We start from the raw sequence: 22,590 nt of genomic DNA, 5'->3' as shown, positions 1-22,590 counted from the left end.
TCAGAACATCAGCTGTCTGGATTTGTGTGAAGGAGAAGCGGGGGGGGGGGGCATGGGCAAGTTGCAGCGGAGGGTGCAGAGCTGGTGGCCGGGGTAGTGGTAGCCAGGTGGAAAGCATGGCCAGCCGTAGCAAAATGCTTGTTGAAATTCTCGATTATTGTAGATTTATCGGTGGTGATAGTGTTTCCTAGCCTCAGTGCAGTGGGCAGCTGGGAGGAAGTGCTCTTATTTTCCATGGACTTTACAGTGTCCCAAAACTTTTTGGAGTTAGTGCTACAGGATGCAAATTTCTGTTTGAAAAAGTTAGCCTTTGCTTTCCTAACTGCTTGTGTATATTGGTTCCTAACTTCCCTGAAAAGTTGCATATCGCGGGGGCTATTTGATGCTAATGCAGTACGCCACAGGATGTTTTTGTGCTGGTCAAGGGCAGTCAAGTCTGAGGAGAACCAGGGGCTATATCTGTTCTTAGTTCTGTATTTTTTTAATGGGGCATGTTTATTTAAGATTGAGAGGAAATTACTTTTAAAGAACAACCAGGCATCCTCTACTGACGGAATGAGATCTATATCCATCCAGGATACCTGGGCCAGGTCAATTAGGAAGGCCTGCTCGCTGAAGTGTTTTTGGGAGCGTTTGACAGTGATGAGGGGTGGTCGTTTGACCGCGGACCCGTTACGGACGCAGGCAATAAGGCAGTGATCGCTGAGATCCTGGTTGAAGACAGCGGAGGTGTATTTAGAGGGTAAGTTAGTCAGGATGATATCTATGAGGGTACCCATGTTTACAGATTTAGGGTTGTACCTGGTAGGTTCGTTGATAATTTGTGTGAGATAGAGGGCATCAAGTTTAGATTGTAGGATGGCCGGGGTGTTAAGCATATCCCAATTTAGGTCACCAAGCAGTACGAACTCTGAGGATAGATGGGGGGCAATCAATTCACATATGGTGTCCAGGGCACAGCTGGGGGCTGAGGAGGGTCTGTAGCAAGCGGCAACAGTGAGAGATTTAATTCTGGAAAGGTGGATTTTTAGAAGTAGAAGCTCAAACTGTTTGGGCACAGACCTGGATAGTATGATAGAGCTCTGCAGGCTATCTCTACAGTAGATTGCAACTCCACCCCCTTTGGCAGTTCTATCTAGACAGAAAATGTTATAGTTGGGGATGGACATTTCAGAATTTTTGGTGGACTTCCTAAGCCAGGATTCAGACACTGCTAGAACATCAGGGTTGGCGGAGTGTGCTAACGCAGTGAATAACTCAAACTTAGGAAGGAGGCTTCTGATATTTACGTGCAGAAAACCAAGGCTTTTATGGTTACAGAAGTCAACAAATGATAGCTCCTGGGGAGTAGGAGTGATACTGGGGGCTGCAGGGCCTGGGTTAGCCTCTACATCACCAGAGGAACAGAGGAGGACTAGAATAAGGATACGACTAAAGGCTTTAAGAACTGGTCTTCTAGTGCTGTCAGGAGGCGTGGATGTGGTGTAGGAATCAATCGCAGGACACAGAGGCTTAGTCCAAAAGTCTTTAGTAAAGACAAAATGACACGGCTACAAAACAGAGCCGGAGGCACGAGAAAATTACGCACACTGCGTAAACGAGCTAAATGCAACTAACGCGCACCACAAGTGCGGACTCTCTATAAACAAAACAAATAGAGAAAAATGTACTGACTGCTCCAGCTGACAATAGAACAACTACACACAAACACATGACAGAAACAACGAGAACTTAAAGGACACATAATCAACACTAAACGAGAACAGGTGTACCAAACAGACCAAACCAAACAAACATCGAAAACAAAGAACGGTGGCAGCTAGTACTCCGGAGACGACGACCGCCGAAGCCTGCCCGAACAAGGAGAAGGAGCAGCCTCGGCTGAAACCGTGACAGTACCCCCCCCCCTTGACGCGCGGCCCCAGCCGTGCGCCGACCCCGGCCTCGGGGATGACCAGGAGGACGCGGAGCAGGGCGCGTGGGATGACCACGATGGAACTCAGTCAGAAGAGACAGGTCTAAGATGTCTCTCCTCGGCACCCAGCACCGCTCCTCCGGACCGTACCCCTCCCACTCCACGAGATATTGGAGACCCCCCATCCGACGTCTCGAACCCAGGATGGACCGAACTGTGGACGCCGGAGCCCCCTCGATGTCCAGCGGGGGCGGAGGAGTCTCTCCTATCTCACAGTCCTGGAGTGGACCAGCTACCACCGGCCTGAGGAGAGACACATGGAACGAGGGGTTAATATTCTTATAATCAATAGGTAGTTGTAACCTGTAACACACCTCGTTCAACCTCCGCCTGCCCAGCTTCCGGCAGGGCAGGCGGAGGGGCAGGTTTCTGGTCGAGAGCCAGACTCGATCTCCTGGTGCGTACACCGGTCCCTCACTGCGGTGGAGATCGGCGCTCGCCTTGTGTCGACGGATGGCCCGCTGCAGATGGACGTGTGCAGCGTTCCACGTCTCCTCCGAGCGCCGCACCCACTCATCCACCGCAGGGGCCTCGATCTGGCTCTGATGCCAAGGTGCCAGAGCCGGTTGGTACCCTAATACACATTGGAAAGGAGTTAGTTTGGTGGAGGAGTGGCGAAGAGAGTTCTGTGCCATCTCGGCCCAGGGAACATACCTCCCCCACTCCTCCAGCCGGCCCTGGCAATACGACCTCAGAAACCTACCCACATCCTGGTTTACCCATTCGACCTGCCCATTGCTCTCCGGGTGGTACCCCGAGGTAAGGCTCACCGAGATCCCCAAGCGCTCCATGAACGCTCTCCAGACTCGAGAGGTAAACTGGGGGCCTCGATCAGACACTATATCCTCGGGTACCCCGTAATGCTGGAAGACGTGAGTGAATAGTGCCTCAGCGGTCTGTAGGGCAGTAGGGAGACTCGGCATGGGAAGGAGACGACAGGCCTTCGAGAACCGATCCACAACGACCAGGATGGTGGTATTCCCCTGGGAGGGGGGAAGGTCTGTAACAAAATCCACCGAGAGGTGAGACCAGGGTCGTTGTGGAACGGGCAGGGGTTGTAACTTACCCCGGGGCAGGTGTCTGGGTGCCTTACACTGGGCACACACCGAGCAGGAGGAAACATAAACCCTCACATCCCTGGCTAACGTTGGCCACCAGTATTTAGTGCTAAGGCAGTGCACTGTCCGGCCAATACCTGGATGTCCAGAGGAGGGTGACGTGTGAGCCCAATAAATAAGTCGATCCCGAACCTCGAACGGAACGTACGTCCGACCCACAGGACACTGGGGAGGACTAGGATCGGTACGCAACGCCCGCTCGATTTCGGAATCAACTTCCCACACCACCGGTGCCACCAGACAAGACTTAGGTAGTATGGGAGTGGGCTCAACGGACCTCTCCTCCGTGTCATACCGCCGGGACAGGGCGTCTGCCTTACCGTTCTGAGACCCAGGGATGTACGTGATCTTAAATACGAACCGGGCCAGAAACATGTTCCACCGAGCCTGGCGAGGGTTAAGTCTCCTAGCTGGCCGGATGTACTCCAGTTTCCGGTGGTCAGTCAAAATGAGGAAAGGGTGTTGAGCCCCCTCAAGCCAATGCCTCCACACCTTTAGGGCCTGTACCACGGCTAGCAGCTCCCTGTCCCCTACGTCATAATTTCGCTCCGCCGGGCTGAGCTTTTTAGAGTAAAAGGCACAGGGACGGAGTTTAGGTGGCGTGCCAGACCGTTGCGAGAGCACGGCCCCTATACCGGCCTCAGACGCGTCCACCTCGACCTGGAATGGTAGCGCGGGATCCGGATGCGCCAGCACCGGAGCCGAAGTAAACAGGTCCTTCAGTCTCCCAAAAGCCCTATCAGCCTCAGCAGACCACTGCAAGCGCACCGGACCCCCCTTAAGAAGGGACGTTATGGGAGCTGCCACCTGTCCAAAACCCCGGATAAACCTCCTGTAGTAATTCGCAAAGCCCAAGAACCGCTGCACCTCTTTAACTGTGGTTGGGGTTTGCCAATTACGCACGGCAGACACACGGTCAACCTCCATCTTCACCCCTGACGCAGACAACTGATAACCCAAAAAGGAGACAGACTCCTGGAAAAACAGACATTTCTCTGCCTTGACATATAGGTCATGCTCCAACAACCTCCTCAACACTCGACGCACCAGGGCTACATGCTCGGCTCGGGTAGAAGAGTACACCAGAATGTCGTCAATGTACACGACCACTCCTTGCCCCTGCATATCCCGGAAGATCTCATCTACGAAGGATTGGAAGACTGAAGGAGCATTCATTAACCCGTATGGCATGACGAGATACTCGTAATGACCCGACGTGGTACTAAATGCTGTCTTCCATTCGTCTCCCTCCCTAATGCGCACCAAGTTGTAGGCGCTCCTGAGGTCCAACTTTGTGAAGAACCGCGCTCTGTGTAATGACTCCGTCATAGTCGCAATCAGAGGGAGTGGATAACTGTATTTCACAGTAATCTGATTGAGACTGCGGTAATCAATACACGGGCGCAAACCCCCATCTTTTTTCTTCACAAAAAAGAAGCTTGAGGACGCAGGGGAAGTGGAGGGCCGTATGTATCCCTGTCTCAGAGACTCGGCTATATAAGTCTCCATAGCTCTCTTCTTCTCTTGAGACAAAGGATACACATGGCTCCGCGGAAGCGCAGCTCCTACCTGGAGGTCTATCGCACAATCCCCCTGTCTATGTGGTGGCAATTGCGTCGCCCTCGCCTTGCTAAACACAAGTGCTAAATCCTCATACTCGGGGGGAACGTGCATTGCGGGCACTTGGTTTGGACTCTCCACCGAGGTCGCCCCCACGGAAACACCCAGACATCGCCCCACACACTGGGCAGACCACTCCTTAAGAGCCCTCTGTTGCCACGAAATAGAGGGATTATGGGTAATCAACCAGGGAAGCCCCAGCACCACCGGATACGCAGGAGAGTCGATAAGATATAGCTGAATAGTCTCCTCATGACCCTCCTGCGTCTCCATCCTAAGTGGCGCTGTGACCTCCCTAATCAACCCCGATCCCAACGGACGGCTATCTAGAGCATGTACAGGGAAATGATTGTTGACAGGAAGGAGAGGAATCCCTAACTCTACACAAAATTTCCGATCTACAAAATTCCCGGCTGCGCCTGAATCTACTAGCGCCTTATGCTGGGAACGAGGTGCAACCTGTGGAAAACAAACAGGTATGGTTAGGTGCACAACAGAGAGCTCTGGGTAAGTGGGGCGCCTACTCACCTGGAAGGACTCCCCAGTGCGTGGCCTGCCATCTCGTCACCTTGGAGACCCCCCCCAGCACCTAGCCGCAGTGTGTCCTCCACGGCCACAGTTGGTACAGGGGGTGGCCCCCTTCGGACTCCTACTCCTCTCCTCTCTAGCGCCAGCACCCCCGAGCTCCATAGGACTCGGCTCGGAGGTGCTGGAGGGTGGAATGGACGACCCCCACTCAGGACGTCCGCGGGTAGCCAGCAGGGTGTCGAGACGAATGGCCATGTCCACCAACTGGTCAAACGTAAGGGTGGTGTCCCTGCAAGCCAACTCACGACGGACATCCTCACATAGGCTGCATCGGAAGTGGTCTATGAGGGCCCGCTCATTCCACCCTGCATCTGCCGCTAGAGTCCGGAACTCCAGTGCAAACTCCTGGGCGCTCCTCCTCCCCTGTCGGAGGTAGAATAGACGCTCTCCCGCTGCTTTCCCCTCCGGTGGATGGTCGAACACAGCCCTGAAGCGACGGGAGAACTCCGCATAGGTGTTCGTCGCGGCGTCTATCCTCCTCCATTCGGCTTTGGCCCATTCCAACGCCTTGCCGGTGAGACAGGAGATGAGGGCGGAAACGCTCTCGTGTCCCGAGGGCGCCGGGTGTACGGTGGCTAGGTAGAGTTCTACTTGTAGGAGAAAACCCTGACACCCGGCAGCGGTGCCATCATACGCCCTCGGCAGCGAGAGCCGAATCCCACTGGGTTCCGGAGCTTGGACGAACGGACTGACCGGTGATGGTGGTAAGGTAGGAGGAGGCGCGGGTACCCAACTGGTCTCCAGTCGATGCAGGGTATTCATCACTCCCTGCAGAGCGGTTGTGATTTGGGCTATCCTGTCATCCTGTCCGCGGACGCGCTCCTCCCATGACTCGGTCGCTGCTGCTGCTCCTGCTGATTCCATGAAAGGTGTGTAGTTCTGTCAGTAGGCGTGGATGTGGTGTAGGAATCAATCGCAGGACACAGAGGCTTTGTCCAAAAGTCTTTAGTAAAGACAAAATGACACGGCTACAAAACAGAGCCGGAGGCACGAGAAAATTACGCACACTGCGTAAACGAGCTAAATGCAACTAACGCGCACAACAAGTGCGGACTCTCTATAAACAAAACAAATAGAGAAAAATGTACTGACTGCTCCAGCTGACAATAGAACAACTACACACAAACACATGACAGAAACAACGAGAACTTAAAGGACACATAATCAACACTAAACGAGAACAGGTGTACCAAACAGACCAAACCAAACAAACATCGAAAACAAAGAACGGTGGCAGCTAGTACTCCGGAGACGACGACCGCCGAAGCCTGCCCGAACAAGGAGAAGGAGCAGCCTCGGCCGAAACCGTGACAAGTGCGTTGGGTACATAGAATAAAGGGGGCAGTTCTCCGGGCGTTGTAGAAAAGATTCAGGGCATTATGTACAGAAAAGGATATGGAAGGACATGAGTACAGTTGAGGTAAACCTAAGCGTTGGGTAACAATGAAAGAGATAGCATCACTGGAGGCACCGATTGAGCCGGTCTCGGCGTGTATGGGGGGTGGAACAAAGGAACTATTTGAGGCAGTTTGAGAGGGACTAGGGGTTCTACAGTGAAATTGTATAATAAGAACTAACCCAAACAGCAATAGGCAAGGCATATTGACAAGGGAGAGAGGCATAAAGCAATCACAGGTGTTATTAGAGAGAGCTAAGACAACAACTGGTAATAGCGATAACGTTTGGGCTGAGGCTAAACAGAATAAACAGGACAGGGTACCGTGTAAAGGAACAGTCCAGCAGGCATCAGCTGTGCAGCTGAGTGATCATAAGGTCCAGTGAACAGCAATATGTGAGTCCGAGAGCAGTTCAAATTGGTGCTTCAGCACAGCTAGCAGGGAGCACAGTTGTAGTTTGCGTGTGCTAGCGGGCCGGGGCTAGCAGATGGATCTTCGTGGTCGTCGCAACGGGAAGCCTGTTGAAACCACATCAGACGATTTCGTCGGCAAACCAGTCGTGTTGGATCGGCGGGGCTCAGTGTCAACACTAGGAGGTCCCGTCCGGTTGACAGAGAGGTAGATAGCCGGGAGATGGGCCTGAGGCTAGCTCAAGGCTAACTGGTGCTTGCTATAGGGCAATGGTAATTGCTACACTACAGGGTGTACTCAAGTTGCTACACTGCAGGGGGTACTCAAGTTGCTACACTGCAGGGGGTACTCAAGTTGCTACACTGCAGGGTGTACTCAAGTTGCTACACTGCAGGGGGTACTCAAGTTGCTACACTGCAGGGTGTACTCGAGTTGCTACACTGCAGGGGGTACTCAAGTTGCTACACTGCAGGGTGTATTCTAGTTGCTACACTGCAGGGTGTATTCGAGTTGCTACACTGCAGGGTGTACTCAAGTTGCTACACTGCAGGGGGTACTCGAGTTGCTACACTGCAGGGTGTACTCAAGTTTCTACACTGCAGGTGGTACTCAAGTTGCTACACTGCAGGGTGTACTCAAGTTGCTACACTGCAGGTGGTACTCAAGTTGCTACACTGCAGGGTGTACTCAAGTTGCTACACTGCAGGTGGTACTCAAGTTGCTACACTGCAGGTGGTACTCAAGTTGCTACACTGCATAATGAAAATGTATTATTAAGTTGGTCACACTTGGTCCACCTATAATCCTTCCCCTGGAAGTATTTCTCATGGCTTGACTGACTTAATAATACATTTTCATTATGCAGTGTAGCAACTTGAGTACCACCTGCAGTGTAGCAACTTGAGTACACCCAGCAGTGTAGCAACTTGAGTACCACCTGCAGTGGACGTGATCCCCATGCGAGTCTCAGCTCATTGCTGTCTGTCAACACTAATACTCTGTGTCTACAACAGATTACATTTCTGTGTCAAATTCCTTACATTGCTATGTTTTCCAATATGCATTTTCTCTTCCTTCCCTACCAGTATCCAGACTTCAGTTCAACATAAAGTCAATGACATCTGACAAACATCATCATGAGTTCTCCGTTGTCATGGATACAGAGTACTGTCTGGATTTGACGTCATGTTCTCTTATGCCTACACCACTACCAAACTGAGCGGGTGAAATCAACTGATTGGCACTTTCATAAGTTACTATTGTGCCTATGTCAATACTGATTTATTCCTGGCCAAGTGTACCTTAGCCATTCAGGAAAGATCAAGATGGCGGAGCAGCGCGGTCGTGTTTTCTGTTGTGTCCTCGTGTAAACAGACAGTTTTTTTGTTTTTTGTCTATTTTGTATATATTTCTCAATTTTACTTTTTTACTTTTTATTCTTTAACTAAATATATTTCCTGCAACCCGCCTCACCCAACGTGGAAAGGATTCTATTATTTATTATAACTTTTATCAAGAACCTTAAGCTGAAACTAGTCTAGCTGCAACCGAATGGCTGTGGTAGCCAGCTAGCTAGCTACTTGCTATTAGCCACCGTTAGCGTCTTCACCATTGTCCGTGGCCTGCACTACCCACCAGCCAGCTCTAGCTCTAGCTCTAGCCTGGACAATTTGTCGGCCAGTCTGCACAGCGTGCTTTCGACCCAGAGCATATCGGATTTTCTACCGGAATCATTGGACCTCTAACACCGGATCATCGCAACTAGCTAGCTGCAACCGAATGGCTGTTGTAGACAGCTAGCTAGCTACTTGCTATTAGCCACCGTTAGTGGTCTAAACCATTGTCCATGGCCTGCACTACCCACCAGCCAGCTCTAGCTCTAGCCTGGACAATTTGTCGGCCAGTCTGCACAGCGTGCTATCGACCCAGAGCATATCAGATTTTCTGCCGGAATCACTGGACCCTAATGCCGGATCATCGCAACTAGCTAGCGGCAACCGAATGGCTGTTGTCATTGGCTAATTACCATTGCCCCTTAGCAAGCACCAGTTAGCCTTGAGCTAGCCTCGAGCCAGGCCCATCTCCCGGCTATCTACCTCTCTGTCAACCGGATGGGACCTCCTAGTGTTGACATGGAGCCCCGCCGATCCAACACGACTGGTCTGCCGACAAAATCTTCTGATGTGGTTTCAACAGGCTTCCCGTTACGACGTCAACTACGAAGATCCATCTGCTAGCCCCGGCTCACTAGCACACGCAAGCCGTGCCTCTTGCTCGCCAGTGCTGTAGCAGCCCCCGAACTACCTCCAAACTCTCCTATTGCTGTTCACTGGATCTTATGATAACTCAGCTATACAGCTGATGCCTGCTGGACTGTTCCTTTATACGGTACTGCATCCTGTTTATGTTTAGCCTCAGCCCAAACTTTGTCGCCATTACCAGCTGTTGTCTTAGCTCTCTCGAGTAAAACACCTGTGATTGCTTTATGCCTCTCTCCCATGTCAATATGCCTTGCTTATTGCTGTTTCGGTTATTTCTTATTGTACTATTTCACTGTAGAGCCCCCAGTCCAGCTCAACCTGCCTTAGATAGCTCCTTTGTCCCACCCCCCATACACGCGGAAACCGACTCAATCGGTGCCTCCAGTGATGCTATCTCTTTCATCGTTACCCAACGCTTAGGTTTACCACCACTGTACTCATATCCTTCCATAACCTTGTCTGTAGATAATGCCCTGAATCTATTCTACAACGCCCGGAGATCTGTCCCTTTTATTCTCTGTACCCAACGCACTAGAAGACCAGTTTTTAAAGCCTTTAGCATTATCCTTATTCTACTCCTCCTCTGTTCCTCTGGTGATGTAGAGGTTAACCCAGGCCCTGTAGCCCCCAGTATCACTTCTACTCCCCAGGCTTTATCATTTGTTGACTAATGTAACCGTAAAAGCCTTGGTTTCTTGCACGTTAACATCAGAAGCCTCCTCCCTAAGTTTGAGTTATTCACTGCGTTAGCGCACTCCGCCAACCCTGATGTTCTAGAAGTGTCTGAATCCTGCCTTAGGAAGGCCACCAAAAATTCAGAATTTCCATCCCCAACTACAACATTTTCCATCTAGATAGAACTGCCAAAGGGGGTGGGGTTGCAATCTACTGTAGAGATAGCCTGCAGAGCTCTATCATACTATCCAGGTCTGTTCCCAAACAGTTTGAGCTTCTACTTCTAAAAATCCACCTTTCCAGAAATAAGTATTTCACTGTTGCCACTTGCTACAGACCCCCCTCAGCCCGAGCTGTGCCCTGGACACCATATGTGAACTGATTGCCCCCCATCTATCCTTAGAGTTCATACTGCTTGGTGACCTAAACTGGGATATGCTTAACACCCCGGCCAACCTACAATCTAAACTAGATGCCCTCAATCTCACACAAATTATCAATTAACCTACCAGGTACAACCCTAAATCTGTAAACATGGGCACCCTCATAGATATCATCCTGACAAATTGACCCTCTAAATACACCTCCGCTGTCTTCAACCAGGATCTCAGCGATCACTGCCTTATCTGCCTCTAACCCTAGGAAGCTCTTTTCCACCTTCTCCTCCCTGCTGAATCCTCCTACTCCTCCCCCTCCCTCCTCCCTCTCTGTGGATGACTTCGTCAACCATTTTGAAAAGAAGGTTGACGACATCCGATCCTCATTTACTAAGTCAAATGACACCGCTGGTCCTGCTCACACTGCCCTACCCTATGCTTTGACTTCTTTCTCCCCTCTCTCTCCAGATGAAATCTTGCGACTTGTGACGGCCAGCCGCCCAACAACCTGCCCGCTTGACCCTATCCCCTCCACCCTTCTCCAGACCATTTCCGGAGACCTTCTCCCTTACCTCACCTCGCTAATCAACTCATCCTTGACCGCTGGCCATGTCCCTTCCGTCTTCAAGAGAGCGAGAGTTGCACCCCTCCTCAAAAAACCTACACTCGATCCCTCCGATGTCAACAACTACAGACCAGTATCCCTTCTTTCTTTTCTCTCCAAAACTCTTGAGCGTGCCGTCTCTAGCCAACTCTCCTGCTATCTCTCTCAGAATGACCTTCTTGATCCAAACCAGTCAGGTTTCAACTGAGAGTGCTCTTCTCTGTGTCACAGAGGCTCTCCGCACTGCTAAAGCTAACTCTCTCTCCTCTGCTCTTATCCTTCTAGACCTATCCGCTGCCTTTGATACTGTGAACCATCAGATCCTCCTCTCCACCCTCTCCGAGTTGGGCATCTCCGGCGCTGCTCACTCTTGGATTGCGTCCTACCTGACAGGTCGCTCCTACCAGGTGGCGTGGCGAGAATCTGTCTCCGCACCACGTGCTCTCACCACTGGTGTCCCCCAGGGCTCAGTTCTAGGCCCTCTCCTATTCTCTCTATACACCAAGTGACTTGGCTCTGTCATATCCTCACATGGTCTCTCCTATCATTGCTACGCAGACGACACACAATTCATTTTCTCCTTTCCCCCTTCTGATAACCAGGTGGCGAATCGCATCTCTGCATGTCTGGCAGACATATCAGTGTGGATGTCGGATTACCACCTCAAGCTGAATCTCGGCAAGACGGAGCTGCTCTTCCTCCCGGGGAAGGACTGCCCGCTCCATGATCTCGCCATCACGGTTGACAATTCCATTGTGTCCTCCTCCCAGAGTGCAAAGAACCTTGGCGTGACCCTGGACAACACCCTGTCGTTCTCCGCTAACATCAAAGCGGTGACCCGATCCTGCAGGTTCATGCTCTACAACATTCGCAGAGTACGACCCTACCTTACACAGAAAGCGGCACAGGTCCTAATCCAGGCACTTGTCATCTCCCGTCTGGATTACTGCAACTCGCTGTTGGCTGGGCTCCCTGCCTGTGCCATTAAACCCCTACAACTTATCCAGAACGCTGCAGCCCGTCTGGTGTTCGACCTTCCCAAGTTCTCTCACCCCGCTCCTTTGCACACTCCACTGGCTTCCAGTTGAGGCTCGCATCTACTACAAGACCATGGTGTTTGCCTACGGAGCTGTGAGGGGAACGGCACCTCCTTACCTTCAGGCTCTGATCAGACCCTACACCCAAACGAGGGCACTGCGTTCATCCACCTCTGGCCTGATAGCTCCCCTACCTCTACGGAAGCACAGTTCCCGCTCAGCCCAGTCAAAGCTATTTTCTGCTCTGGCACCCCAATGGTGGAACAAGCTCCCCCATGACGCCAGGACAGCAGAGTCACTGACCACCTTCCGGAGACACTTGAAACCCTACCTCTTTAAGGAATACCTGGAATAGTATAAAGTCATCCTTCTACCCCCCCCCCCCCCGGCTTATGGTGGATATGGCCTTTGGTACATGTGTCTGTTTCTGATAGGATTTTCTGTTCCTTTCTGTTCTCACACAGAAAAGACTGCAATAACTACTTCATGCACAGAATGTTAAACAGAGAGTGGGATGATTAAATGCATGGCCCATGTGTGTGGGTGTGTGTATTTGAGATTTGACTGAATGTGCAGTATGTGTGTGTGTGTGAATGTTTGTGTGTGTGTGTGTTTGCAGTTTTAGAACCACTGTGTCTGACTGTTCCTGCCTGACGCCATTCCTCTGCCAAAGTTGTGTGTGGGTGTAAATGTACAGGTAACTGCCAAAATAATGGAAACACTAGAAATGTAAGTAAATTAGGGATAATGTACAAAGTGTATTGAATGCAGGTGCTTCCACACGCAGGTGTGGTTCCTGAGTTAATTAAGCAATTAACATCCTGCTTAGGGTCATGTATAACAATTCTGGGCAGGCCATTATTTTGGCTACCATGGCTATGCCCAAATAGGATGACAATGCCCCCATCCACAGGGCACGAGTGGTCACTGAATAATGTAAACCATATGCCATGGCACTAGATCTCAACCCAATTGAACACTTAGGGGAGATTCTGGAGGGTTAGTGCTATCTGGGATCCTTGGGATCCCTACCCTAAACCCTAACCCTAACCTTAAACCCTACCCTTACCTTAACCATAACCCTTACCTAACCCTAACCATTACCTTAAACATTTTACATTTCAACTTCAATGGGGTTGGGATGTCCCAATGATTCCGAATAGCAAGGGAGATTCTGGAGCGGCGCTTGAGACTGCGTTTTCCACCACCATCAACAAAACACCGAATGATGGAATTTCTCATGGAAGAATGGTGTCACATCCCTCCAATAGAGTTACAGACACTTGTAGAATCTATGCCAAGGTGCATTGAAGCTGTTCTGGCTCGTGGTGGGCACTTTATGTTGGTGTTTCCTTTATTTTGGCAGTTACCTGTAGACGGTTATCTTGATTCACAAGCCTTGTCTGAGTCTCAGGTTTGTTATTTCTGTGTGCGCCCAGTTTCTAATCTAATCCTAGTATTGATCAAAATTATGATAGCGGGGGCAAACTAAATTACAACCAAAGCAACAAAGAAACTCTGGTATGCTTTCATTACGAGGAAATAATTATGAGCTTCCTCTCTGATATATTCCATAATGAAGACCTACTGCCTTTGTTTTGTGTCATTTTCTGGTGAAATCTGTCTCCATTTGGAGTGGATGACCAACTGTAAGCCCTCTTGAGTTTTCTCATGTAACTAGATGGGCACTACTTTCCTATCACAATATTTATTGGGCCAGGCCAGCACACCATAAGTGATGTGCGTTTGACAGGAGAAATACTATATGGAAAGACATTGTAATGGATATGAAGAGGGAGCACTACACTAAGGATGTGTTCGCTTCTCACTGTCTCCTGTATCTGGTACAGTGAACCATGACACTGCTGGAAGCAATGACTCCAGAGACAGTTCCTCTCTCCTCCATTCCTCGGATTTAACACAACAATACCTTTCTTCTAGCTTCTGTGTATGCAAGCTGGGTCAAACCTGTTTTTCAGAATGTATCTAGTTTAAAAGTCAGTAACCCGCTATATCCTGTCTTCTCCATTTTCTGCTCTACTGATGGTGCTTCTTGGCATGAGTTAGTTTTTGTGACGATGTGAAGCTTACACTACACAGTGGATGTAACAGAGCAGATCAGGTTAGACCCAGGAAAGCTCTGCAAACACTGAAATATTCATTCCATCAGGGTGTTGTACTTTTGATCCTAACACACTACCAGAGAACCACTTTGATTTTGCTCTCCTGACAGGCGAGACACATAACAGTCAACAGTCTCTCTGCTGCTTTCCCCATGCAGCCCGTTCCATCTATGACGTGTGGTGTGCAGACTATGAATCACCTCTCCCTCCAGAGGAGCCGCTGCATTTTCAAAGCTAATGGAGTTTACCAGAATGGAGCAGCCAGCCCCCTACACCCATTATGACCCATGTGGTTGAGATCCCAGTGAGACAGAGGGAAGAACATGGCTGGTTGGTTTATCTATCTATCTCAGAAGTGCCCCCCTCTACAGTACACTATAAGCCAGGCCTGCATTGGAGTACTGAGCTGTCTGAAAGCAACTTCCTTTCCTCCCTGTCCTCCCTTCATTTGCATCCCATCAAGTCAACCAAGCCGGAAATGTACAAATAAATGCCAGATTAAGTAGAATACCCCCATTGATAACATCTGATGTTTCAAATGCTGTTGGCTAGAATGTGTTGTAGGACAGCAGCCTGTGGACAGACAGGTTTCTGGGTTTAGTTGCATGCAGATGCGAGTGACAGAAACAGGACAGAATTTGCTATGAGGAAGTTGGGAGAACAAAAGAACCCTTAGAATTGGAGTTGAGACTAGATGACAATTTAGGATGAATATTTGAATAATATATATCTTTTTTATGCCCAACAGATTCAAGATGCGGTTGCTTTTCAAATGTATAGTGACACAGCATGTTCTCATGAATATCACTGCCCTCTCCTCTCTTCAGAGTACAGGTCTAGGGTTCAGTTTCACTTGGGTCCTGTTGTCAAAAGAACCGGAACTGATGCTGTGCCCTACAGGGTAGAGTTCTTCCTCACTAAAAATAAAAGACAATTATGCTGTTATAATGGCTTCGCTATCCCCTACGGAAACGTGCTTATTAAACCAGCTACAGAGACATTCTAATTAGGCCTAGTGGTTTTTGCTATTATTTCTGTTGCTGCTCTCAAAGTGTGAAAAATGATGTTCACATCATGTCTTTTCCTACACTTTATTCTTTGCAGGCATTTAGAATTTACTTGCATCTTTGGTCAAAGGCAATAAACAACCCATCACTTCAAGGGTGAGAGAATAAATGCTTGATATCATGGTACATTCATTCTGCTCATATGTACAGTATATTGTCATACCATCAACTCATAAGCGTTTTGTAGACCAAAACACTAACTTGACTCATCACCCCATCCTCTTGATTTCAGCATAATCGAGATGAACTAGAACAAATTGTCTACCAGGTTGTGTTTGCCTAAAAATGGAACAGTGTGATTCTCCACATTTCAAGAGTGTGATGACTGCACCAAGAGCCCCTCCTTTGAACAAGGTGAATGTCCAGAAAGCAGTGCAGGGGTGATGATTAACTCACCTATTTAACCCACAGAACCAGATCCCCTTTAACAGCAGGTCATCCATTTAGATGCAGTCAGCCGACTAACCAGACAGAGCTACAGCCTCACTGACATGCTTTCACTGTCCTGGTTATACATACTAACGTTACACATGTTCTTATCTGTTGTACTGTCCCATTGTACGTATTTTTCCATGAATATACAGTAGACAATCCATCTACCAAAACCGGGACAATTCAAGTCAAACGAATGTGTGAAAACATCACACAAAGATGGTCCAGACAACACCAAATGTGTTGTATTATCAGAGATTGTCACGGACTGTGGTGAGAGAGAACATTGGTAATAGGATTGTTACAGCTTAGAGGGAAAACACCAATGGTTCGATGTTACACAATTTTGTCAAAATTCTCTATACAAATAACTACAAAACAACTCCAATGCCCTGAAAAACAACACTATTGGAACTATTTTCTTGAAATTAGATTTTTTTTCTCCCAGCTATGGCCCCAACAGATCTCTTTTTATCTGTGTTGACTCAATAAAAAAATTAATTGGCCCCAAGTTTGGTGGCAATGACATCTGTTTCCTCATTAGAGATGTGCTCCACTTCAGAGATGACAGGCTGCCAGGCCTTATTACTACACTGGTCAGTCATCCTGAAATAGACTCTACACTCGCTTCTTGTTGTCTCTATCACGTTAAAGTCATATTAGCAACCCTTTATGTACCTAGCATCAGTGGAACACAAGGCACTGCAATGGCCAGTTAAGTTGTAGCCTAGAGCTGTAAAAGGTGGATAGATTGTGTCAGTGGACACTCACATTTTTACATTTACATTTTAGTCATTTAGCAGACGCTCTTATCCAGAACGACTCACAGTTAGTGAGTGCATTCATTTTCCATACTGGCCCCCCCGTGGGAATCGAACCCACAACCCTGGCGTGGCAAGTGCCATGCTCTACCAACTGAGCTACAGAACTCACACAAAATAAAGTATCCAGAAAGTGTACCATCACATCACTGGCGTCAATATTCCGCTGATTATATGTATGGAGCTCACTATGGCAAGTCAAGTTTTTATTTTGATCATGAGAAACTACTAGATCAACGAGTAGTATATATACATCTAGGACAAGAACAAGTTCTCCCTGAACTCATAAAATAGAGCACAATAGACATTTTCTTACTATTGAGCTGGTAACAATCAAGGCTATGCCACGCTCATTTTAGATGACGTATTGAGCAAAACATTTGGCCCTATACATTTTTCTTGAGGTCAAAGAGAGTTAAAATGGTACAGGTATGACTTACTGTATATTGTCGACAGACAGTAGCTTAGAATGAGAGTACCCAGCTAGCACATAACATTATGAGAACCATATGTTTCTTAGAGCTTGGTGAGAGCGTGGTTGTCCTATGGTTATTTTGCATACAACCTTCCCATAACGTTTCCTACAGTTTTCCTCATGGTTCTATTTAAAGTAATGTTCTCAAATTGTTCAGAGAACGTTAAGAAACAGCTTTATTCTGTGGGAATTTCAGTACTTCGCAGAACGTTCTCTACAGGTTTCCTCATGGTTCTATTTAAAGTTATATTCTCAAGAATATTCAGAGAACTTTAAAAAACAATGTTCTTCTGTGGGAATTCCAGTACTTCAGCATTACGCATTCTGCAGGTTTGCTCATGGTTCTATTTAAAGTCATGTTCTCAGAACATTAAGAACATTTTCCATAAAAACCACAAGAAAACATTAGTAACGTTCAAAGAAAGTTCTAAGAATGTTGTTTAAAAACATATACATTCCGTTCTCAGCTTCAACAAAACTCTCTCTAACCTCTATCTTGGTAAGTGTGTTCAGATGTTTTGGCCGTGCCCACTAATTGGCCACACCTGATCTTAATGAGTGCCTGTTTCCTTTGAAATAGGGTCTGTTTGAATAGCCTAAAATGAACAGCTTTGTATAAGTAAAAAAAAAAAAACATGGCACACTAGCTCCATCCTGGTAGCGCAGTGGACTAATTCAATTTTTTTAAAATCAAGATTAATGCCTAAGCAAATTAATTTTGATGTGTCATCTCTGTACTTGGAGTTCAAAACAGTTAACCTAAGCTAGCAGTGTTAATAAAATTCGTATTGAAAATTTTTCTCATAACGTTATTTAATTACCTTCAAATAACCTATCATTTCCATTCTCAGAACGTTAATAAAGCCTCCCAGGAAAATGTTCAGGGAATCATATACATTTTTTCTCAGAACCTCCCTGCAACCTAACAATTAACGTTCCCAGAACAGGCAACATTTTGAAAACATTCCGTTTTATCGGTCAGGAAACATATGGCTTCGTACCCAGAACAAATTGCAAACCAAAAACGTACATTCCCATAACTTCCAAGGAACCAAATGTGCTAGCTGGGTATAACCTCACTGTAGTCTACAATCAATGTCTGTCCCTCTTAAGTGTTATGACTAGCGTGACTGTGACCTGGGCTGTGCTGTAGCAGCTGCCCACTGTAATCACCAGGAGGAAGTTCACATCATGTGGTTAACTGCTGGTTGCTAGGTGACTGTCCTGGGAATGAGGCACTGAGTTCCAGCTCAAGTCCTGAACAGTTTGTGTGGAACACTGCCTGCACCATACACACAACCGGGGACTGCAGATGTAAATTAGCTGTCAGCTAAATCTGGTGCAACACATCACTTCTCATACTCTGAGACGTATGTTTTGTTCTACATTGTCCCTCTCAAATAAACGTAATAAATAAATAAACCTTGCTGTCCAATCACCTGTCCAAAATAGCTGTCACCTGCTGTCATAGACCAACCGGACCTCTACCTTGATTAAAGCAAAATGTCAGTGGTCATAGGTGTTACTGTGATATACTGTGTCACCTGTGATAGGAGTGGGATGACAGCAGAAGGGTTGACATAGTAAATTTGGACCATAACCAAACATAACTAAACAAATAGAGCAAAGGGAACCCTCATACCGTAGCTGAGAAAACGTATGTTGATGCATTAAAGTTCATCTCTCTCTCCGACACAGAAAAACAAATCCACCTGATGGTTAACTCTGATTGGCTGAGGCCTTCCATCTCCCCACCATGGTAGAGAGGATGGATAAATTAGTTTCAGCTCGCCTGGTGCCCCGGGTGGGCAGAGATTTCACTTTAGGACCAATAGGATGGTCTAAAATGTGCCAATTCCATCCACCCTTTGCCCCGGGTGAAGTAAAATGAGTCCACCCAGTGGTTCAGCCACGGTGCTCTCCCCCGTCCCCCAATGTGACTGGAGTGCTAGTCTCATTTCTGGACGGAACACGCCACGGTCTCTGTGCTAATTAACCCAGATGTGGATATTAATAAGCAGTTAGGATGAAAGCGGGTCTAGACTGGAAGTGGGGCAGTTTGAGAGGAGAGGGGCCTGATTTAAGAATGGTCACAGTAAAGCGGGACACCTTGGCCCCTCCCGTGGCAGGGGAATAAGACCTGTTACTATATTAAAATACCCTCCGGCCCTTCTTAATTGCTCACACCTCTGGAGATTCTTGGCTCCAATGAAGAGCTCAAGATACCTTCAAAAGGACACTGTGATGAAAGAATACAGAGAGAATTGTAAAGTTGAGGGATGGAGACAAGATACCCACAACTTGTATGCTCTATATCTTTTAAGGTTAAATGGATGTCTTTTGGGAGAGAAATGTCTTTACATACAAAATTGTTGTGCCAATCTATGAGCACATATGATTTGTATAAGTATACATACCCCTACAAAGCCAGACCCCTCATTTGCTGTAGTCAATATCAGTGAGTGTATAGTTAATATAAAGATCTGCTTGATTCATCTGCTGTCTGTGAGATTTGGGCGAGGGCTTATATATAGGCCACTTGTGGACTGAAGTGTTTTGATAGCTAGGTCTGGTGGGACGTGCCTCACATACAGTTGAAGTCGGAAGTTTACATACACTTAGGTTGGAGTCATTAAAAATAATTTTTCCACCACTCCACAAATTTCTTGTTAACTATAGTTTTGGCAAGTCAGTTAGGACACTTACTTTGTGCATGACACAAGTAATTTTTTCAACAATTGTTTACAGACAGATTATTTCACTTATAATTCACTGTTTCACAATTCCAGTGGGTCAGAAGTTTACATACACTAAGTTGACTGTGCCTTTAAACAGCTTGGAAAATTCCAGAAAATTATGTAATGACTTTAGAAGCTTCTGATAGGCTAATTGACATAATTTGAGTCAATTGGAGGTGTACCTGTGGATGTATTTCAAGGCCTACCTTCAAACTCAGTGCCTCTTTGCTTGACATCATGGGAAAATCAAAATAAATCAGCCAAGACCTCAGAAAATAATTTGTAGACCTCCACAATTCTGGTTCATCCTTGGGAGCAATTTCCAAACGCCTGAAGGTACCACGTTCATCTGTACAAACAATAGTACGCAAGTATAAACACCATGGGACCACGCAGCCGTCATACCGCTCAGGAAGGAGACGCGTTCTGTCTCCTAGAGATGAATGTACTTTGGGACGAAAAGGGCAAATCAATCCCAGAACAACAGCAAAGGACCTTATGAAGATGCTGGAGGAATCAGGTACAAAAGTATCTACAGTGGGGAGAACAAGTATTTGATACACTGCCGATTTTGCAGGTTTTCCTACTTACAAAGCATATAGAGGTCTGTAATTTTTATCATAGGTACACTTCAACTGTGAGAGACGGAATCTAAAACAAAAATCCAGAAAATCACATTGTATGATTTTTAAGTAATTCAATTGCATTTTATTGCATGACATAAGTATTTGATACATCAGAAAAGCAGAACTTAATATTTGGTACAGAAACCTTTGTTTGCAATTACAGAGATCATACGTTTCCTGTAGGTCTTGACCAGGTTTGCACACACTGCAGCAGGGATTTTGGCCCACTCCTCCATACAGACCTTCTCCAGATCCTTCAGGTTTCGGGGCTGTCGCTGGGCAATACGGACTTTCAGCTCCCTCCAAAGATTTTCTATTGGATTCAGGTCTGGAGACTGGCTAGGCCATTCCAGGACCTTGAGATGCTTCTTACGGAGCCACTCCTTAGTTGCCCTGGCTGTGTGTTTCTGGTCGTTGTCATGCTGGAAGACCCAGCCACGACCCATCTTCAATGCTCTTACTGAGGGAAGGAGATTATTGGCCAAGATCTCGCGATACATGGCCCCATCCATCCTCCCCTCAATACGGTGCAGTCGTCCTGTCCCCATTGCAGAAAAGCATCCCCAAAGAATGATGTTTCCACCTCCATGCTTCACGGTTGGGATGGTGTTCTTGGGGTTGTACTCATCCCTCTTCTTCCTCCAAACACGGCGAGTGGAGTTTAGACCAAAAAGCTCTATTTTTGTCTCATCAGACCACATTACCTTCTCCCATTCCTCCTCTGGATCATCCAGATGGTCATTGGCAAACTTCAGACGGGCCTGGACATGCGCTGGCTTGAGCAGGGGGACCTTGCGTGCGCTGCAGGATTTTAATCCATGACGGCGTAGTGTGTTACTAATGGTTTTCTTTGAGACTGTGGTCCCAGCTCTCTTCAGGTCATTGACCAGGTCCTGCCGTGTAGTTCTGGGCTGATCCCTCACCTTCCTCATGATCATTGATGCCCCATGAGGTGAGATCTTGCATGGAGCCCCAGACCGAGGGTGATTGACCGTCATCTTGAACTTCTTCCATTTTCTAATAATTGCGCCAACAGTTGTTGCCTTCTCACCAAGCTGCTTGCCTATTGTCCTGTAGCCCATCCCAGCCTTGTGCAGGTCTACAATTTTATCCCTGATGTCCTTACACAGCTCTCTGGTCTTGGCCATTGTGGAGAGGTTGGAGTCTGTTTGATTGAGTGTGTGGACAGGTGTCTTTTATACAGGTAACGAGTTCAAACAGGTGCAGTTAATACAGGTAATGAGTGGAGAACAGAAGGGCTTCTTAACCCTCCCGTTGTCCTAGGGTCAAAATGACCCGCCACTGTGTTGAACCAACTTTATTTAATTTTTATATTTTTTTGATCATTTGTGAGAAGGAGGCAGTGATACTTTCTTTAAAGTCTCACTGCCTCCTTCTCACAAATGATCCCCAAAATATAAAAATTAAATAAAGTTGGTTCAACACAGTGGCGGGTCATTTTGACCCTAGGACAACGGGAGGTTTAAGAAAAACTAACAGGTCTGTGAGAGCCGGAATTCTTACTGGTTGGTAGGTGATCAAATACTTATGTCATGCAATAAAATGCAAATTAATTACTTACAAATCATACAATGTGATTTTCTGGATTTTTGTTTTAGATTCCATCTCTCACAGTTGAAGTGTACGTATGATAAAAATTACAGACCTCTACATGCTTTGTAAGTAGGAAAACCTGCAAAATCGGCAGTGTATCAAATACTTGTTCTCCCCACTGTATATCCACAGTAAAACGAGTCCTATATCAACATAACCTAAAAGGCCGCTCAGCAAGGAAGAAGCCACTGCTCCAAAACCGGCATAAAAAAGCCAGACTACGGTTTGCAACTGCACATGGGGACAAAGATCGTACTTTTCAGAGAAATGTCCTCTGGTCTGATGAAAACAAAAATAGAACTGTTTGGCCATTATCTGGTGCACTTCATAAAATAGATGGCATCATGAGGAAGGAAAATTATGTGGATATATTGAAGCAACATCTCAAGACATCAGTCAGGAAGTTAAAGCTTGGTCGCAAATGGGTCTTCCAAATGGACAATGACCCCAAGCATACTTCCAAAGTTGTGGCAGAATGGCTTAAGGCCAACAAAGTCAAGGTATTGGAGTGGCCATCACAAAGCCCTGACCTCAATCCTATAGAAAATGTGTGGGCAGAACTGAAAAAGTGTGTGCGAGCAAGGAGGCCTACAAACCTGACTCAGTTACACCAGCTCTGTTAGGAGGAATG

The sequence above is a fragment of the Coregonus lavaretus genome (assembly GCF_964263955.1).
Source record: "Coregonus lavaretus genome assembly, chromosome: 12".
Classification (NCBI taxonomy): domain Eukaryota; kingdom Metazoa; phylum Chordata; class Actinopteri; order Salmoniformes; family Salmonidae; genus Coregonus; species Coregonus lavaretus.
This window is presented reverse-complemented; position numbering follows the sequence as displayed.